Source organism: Triticum aestivum, chromosome 5B (assembly GCF_018294505.1).
Source record: "Triticum aestivum cultivar Chinese Spring chromosome 5B, IWGSC CS RefSeq v2.1, whole genome shotgun sequence".
Taxonomy (NCBI): Eukaryota; Viridiplantae; Streptophyta; class Magnoliopsida; order Poales; family Poaceae; genus Triticum; species Triticum aestivum.
This window is the reverse complement of record NC_057807.1, coordinates 24,392,390-24,398,007: the sequence shown is the minus strand read 5'-3', so window position 1 is coordinate 24,398,007 and position 5,618 is coordinate 24,392,390. Positions and strand designations below refer to the sequence as shown.

The 5,618-nt window shown below is 39.0% G+C and overlaps 1 long non-coding RNA gene across 1 annotated transcript; it reads right to left on the bottom strand.

The window, feature by feature from the left end:
* Window positions 1-2,827: 2,827 nt before the first annotated feature.
* LOC123115511 (uncharacterized) lies at window positions 2,828-3,988 on the bottom strand. Its single transcript, XR_006456642.1, has 3 exons — window positions 3,358-3,988; window positions 3,194-3,258; window positions 2,828-3,093 (listed from the first exon to the last, which is right to left on the bottom strand). It is a non-coding gene; the product is annotated as an uncharacterized lncRNA (long non-coding RNA).
* Between the last annotated feature and the right edge of the window lie 1,630 nt (window positions 3,989-5,618).

Genomic DNA, 5,618 nt, shown 5'->3' with positions numbered 1-5,618 from the left:
GTGTAGGAATCACTGGAACCGATTTCTGTGATTAACTACTTTCCAATTCGGGAGAAGGTACAATTACCTTATCAAGCTCTACTTTCCTCCCACTCACTTCTTTCGAGAGAAACTCCTTCTCTAGAAAGGATCCATTCTTAGCAATGAATGTTTTTCCTTCGGATCTGTGATAGAAGGTGTACCCAACAGTTTCCTTTGGGTATTCTATGAAGACGCACTTCTCCGATTTGGCTTCGAGCTTATCAGGTTGAAAACCTTTTTCATATAAGCATTGTAACTCCAAACTTTAAGAAACGACAGCTTAGGTTTACTGCTAAACCATAGTTCATACGGTGTCGTCTCAACGGATTTAGATGGTGCCCTATTAAACGTGAATGTAGTTGTCTCTAATGCATGACCCCAAAACAATAGTGGTAAATCGGTAAGATACATCATAGATCACACCGTATCCAATAAAGTGTGGTTACGACGTTCGGACACACCATAACGTTGTGGTGTTCCAGGTGGCGTGAGTTGTGAAACTATTCCACATTGTTTTATATGAAGGCCAAACTCGTAACTCAAATATTTTCCTCCACGATCAGATCGTAGAAACTTTATTTTCTTGTTACAATGATTCTCCACTTCACTCTGAAATTCTTTGAACTTTTCAACTATTTCAGACTTATGTTTCATCAAGTAGATATACGCATATCTTCTCAAATCATCTGTGAAGGTCAGAAAATAACGATAATTGCCACGAGCATCAATACTCATTGGATCGCATACATCGGTATGTATTATTTCCAACAAGTCAGTAGCTCGTTCCATTGTTTCGGAGAATGGAGTTTTTAGTCATCTTGCCCAAAAGGCATGGTTCGCAATCATCAAATGATTCATAACCAAGTGATTCCGGAAATCCATCTTTATGGAGTTTCTTCATGCGCTTTACACCGATATGACCCAAACTGCAGTGCCACAAATAAGTTGCACTATCATTATTAACTTTGCATCTTTTGGCATCAATATTATGAATATGTGTATCACTACAATCAAGATCCAACAAACTATTTTCATTGGGTGTATGACCATTGAAGGTTTTATTCATTTAAACAGAACAACAATTATTCTCTGATTTTAAATGAATAACTGTATTGCAATAAACATGGTCAAATCATATTCATGCTCAACGCAAATGCCAAATAACACTTATTTAGGTTCTACACTAATCCCAAAAGTATAGGGAGTGTGTGATGATGATCATATCAATCTTGGAACTACTTCCAACACACATTGTCACCTCACCCTCAACTAGTTTCTGTTTATTATGCAACTCCCGTTTCGAGTTACTACTCTTAGCAACTGAACCAGTATCAAATACCAAGGGGTTGCTATAAACACTAGTAAAGTACACATCAATAACATGTATATAAAATATACCTATGTTCACTTTGCCATCCTTCTTATCCGCCAAATACTTGGGGTAATTCCACTTCCAGTGACCAGTCCCTTTGCAGTAGAATCACTTAGTCTTAGGCTTAGGTCCAGACTTGGGCTTCTTCACTTGAGCAGCAACTTTCTTGCTGTTCTTCTTGAAGTTCCCCTTCTTCCCTTTGCCCTTTTTCTTGAAACTAGTGATCTTGTCCACCATCAATACTTTGATGTTTTTCTTTGATTTCTACCTTCGCTGATTTTTGCATCGCGAAGAGCTTGGGAATTGTTTTCATCATCCCTTGCATATTATAGTTCATCACGAAGTTCTACTAACTTGGTGGTGGTGACTAGAGAATTCTGTCAATCAGTATCTTATCTGGAAGATTAACTCCCACTTGATTCAAGCGATTGTAGTACCCAGACAATGCTCACTAGTTGAGCGATTCCCCTCCATCTTTTAGCTATAGAACTTGTTGAAGACTTCATATCTCTCAACTCGGGTATTTGCTTGAAATATTAACTTCAACTCCTGGAACATCTCATATGGTCCATGACGTTGAAAACGTCTTTGAAGTCCCGATTCTAAGCCATATATAAAGCATGGTGCACAAAACTATCAAGTAGTCATCATATTGAGCTAGCCAAACGTTCATAACGTCTGCATCTGCTCCTGCAATATGTCTCTCACCTAGCGGTGCATCAAGGACATAATTCTTCTGTGTAGCAATGAGGATAAACCTCAGATCACGATCCAATCCGCATCATTGCTACTAACATCTTTCAACACAATTTTCTCTAGGAACATATCAAAATAAACATATGAAAGCAACAACGCAAGCTATTGATTTACAACATAATTTGCAAAATACTACCAGGACTAAGTTCATGATAAATTTAAGTTCAATTAATCATATTACTTAAGAACTCCCACTTAGATAGACATCTCTCTAATCCTCTAAGTGATTACGTGATCCATATCAACTACACCATGTCCGATCGTCACGTGAGATGGAGTAGTTTCAAATAGGGATGGCAATGGGGACAATCCCCTATGGGGACCCATAGAACATCCCCGTACCCATCTATTCCCCATCACCCCATCCCCATCCCCGTTTGCATGACCGGGGATGAAATTTTCCCATACCCATGCCCCACTGGGGAGCGGGGCCCCATTAGGGTCCCCATCCCCATAAACAAATAATCATATATATAATATGATAAAATACAATCAACATTTATTAAAGTGAAATAACAAATAAAAATGCACTAATAATGGTACATGGGGACAAGATGTTGTATGCACCATGGTTGAACACATAACAAGCCATAATGGGCATGTTTCCAACACAAATATCATAGAAATATTGAATAGCGTGAGCACACGCTTGAAGAGAGTATCAATGCAAACACCACATTTAATAAGGACGAAATTTTTCTGACTCGCTTGACATAATTTATTGACTACAAAATTTGTCTGACTCGCTTGACATAATTTATTGACTCCAACATAAGGTTCCATGTGACCATAACTAACTTAAGGTAAACATGATCGTGCGCAAAAGTATTGCAGAGGTAGCAAGCTAACAGCTACAGCCTTGGTATGTGTTCGGCATCATTGTTTGTTGAAGTTGAGCTGACTTGTAGGAAGTACAGAAGGAACCCCCTCTATAGTGTGATGCACTCCAGAAAACATACGACAACCATAAAAAAATGCTTGATGAATAGATAAAAATCTTTGAAGTATGAAAATGGTGCCATGTACAATCTTAGATTGACTCACCTCTAAACCTTCTTGTATATCATCAAGGCAACTCCAGAAACTAGCAGCCTCGGTCTTCTCATCATCTACATGTGACATGTCCAAAAAAATAGAAACATAAATTTAATCATAAAACTAGAAAATAGAAATGGTTAAAGGATCAAATGATAGAGAAATGTGCAAACCTTTAGCTTTGTTTCTCTCCCAGTTTTGTGAACACATTAAAGCCTCCTGCAAATCAGGGGTCAGACGACTGCGGTGCTCACTAAGTACTCTTCCACTTCTACTGAAAGCTGACTCGGAAGCTACTATAGTTACTGGGATGGCAAATATATCATGCGCAATAGCCCTCAAAGTTGGGTAGCGTGAACCAGCAACATTCCACCATCCAACACATCAAAATTCTCTTGATTAGCTGGCACATACTCATCATCCAAGTAGCGGTCTAACTCTGTTCTGGATAAACTGGTTGCATGCCTCTTTCTAGCTACTCGTGCACTGAAGATGGACATCACCTCGTTAGCTTCCATTGCAGAAATGGACACAGACTGGGCTTCTGTATTCTCTTGCTCACTCTCCATTTTATATTCAAGCATCAGGCTAGACACTAACTCACGGATCTCATGAACTTTACTCTCACAATCAATAATGGACTCGTCACCAAGGAGCATTTCAAAGCAGACATGCAGCATATCAATCTTAAACCGTGGATCAAGGAGTGTAGCAATACCCATGAGGCCTTGGATATCAGACCAGTACTTGTCAAATTTTGCACTCATAGCATCTGACATAGCTTCTATAATTTCATTCCCACACTTCGACCACTTATATTCATTTTAATTTCACAAATCTTAGGAAAGTTAATATTAGCAGTCACATACTGAGTCCCAGAAAATATTTCAGTAATGGCAGCAAACAACTTAAGCCTATCACAGACTTCTCCACAAAATTTCCAATCATCATCACTAGGAGCACAAGTAAAGGTCTTTTCCCGCTGCCTCAAGCGATTAAATACACTCTTGTAGCATAAAGCAACACTGAGCATAAAGTACGTAGAGTTCCATCGTGTTTTCACATCAAGGGATAATTTTTTTACTTTGGTCTACTTTCAGCATCTTGGCAACCTCTTGAAAATTCTCTATTCTCTTAGGTGTGCTAGTCCAGAATGCAACACTCTCACGGATTTTCTCAATCGATTCTTCTAACACATCCAAACCATCCTTGACTATCAGGTTAAGAATATGCGCACAACAACGCATATGTAAAAGCTTGCCACCTAACATAAGCTTACTTGGACCTATCAGATTCTCTAATATGGGAATGCAAGCATCATTTGTTGTGGCATTATCAACAGTCAATGTAGATACCTTATCTTCCAGATACCATTCGACCAGTGCATCATGAAGTATCTCGGCAATTACAGGAGTTGTATGTGGTGCTGGAACATAAATAAATCTGCATATAAAAAATGCAAAAGCTTGTTATTAGAGACCATGTTATACAACGGTGGTGCAGTTTGCATAAAAAAATAACACAAAATATATGACCAAAAATACCTCATAATATAGCTCTGAAGCTTCCAGGATTCATCAACGAAATGTGCTATGATAGCCATGTAGCCTCTTTTCTGATGTTCAGACGTCCACATATCTGTAGTGATAGCCACCCTGCTTTTATTTTTCTCCATGTAGTTGATAGCCCTCTTCTTTTCGATTTTATAGCTATCTAAGATGTCACTCCTAATAATATTTCATCTCACCATCTTAAATAATGGCTGGAGTACAGAAACAAATTTTCTAAACCCAATGTGATCAACAATTGACAGAGGATAGTCATGGAGAAGAATCATGGAACCAAGAGCCTTTCTAGCAATATCCTGGTCAAAAGTATAGTTCTCTACAGCAACTTTCCCACCTTGTACATTCGAACTATACCGCAAAGAAGTTTGCTTCTTGGTGTCCGCAGGCCTCTTGCGATATGGACATATCTTTAAATGGTCAAGGAGATGCTTCGTTCCATTTCTTGGTTCCCCTCCAAGCTTCTTTGAGCACCAGTTACACTTGGCCTTCATCATGTTTTTCACTTTTACTTTCTTAAACTCCTTCCAAACAGGAGATGTCAACTTCCTCCTAGGACGAACGACTACTTCTTCTGCTTCATTTTCTTTCTCTTATGCTTCATCTTCTTCGTTGTCTTCCTCTATGACAACTGAATCTGTATTCATGGGCTCAGCCTGTGATACTGGTACCCCATCAGCTTCATGTTGAGGGGATGTCAGAGTAGGAGCGGTGACTAGGCTGCTGCTTCCAGCGGTGGAATCCAATGGATCAAGGATCTACAAGATGAAAGAAGTTTAAAACATATGATTTTGTTCATCAATATAGTACAGTACTGCTACCCCATGTTGAAAATGCTACTTATCTCCCCCTACGTGGAAAGAATAAAG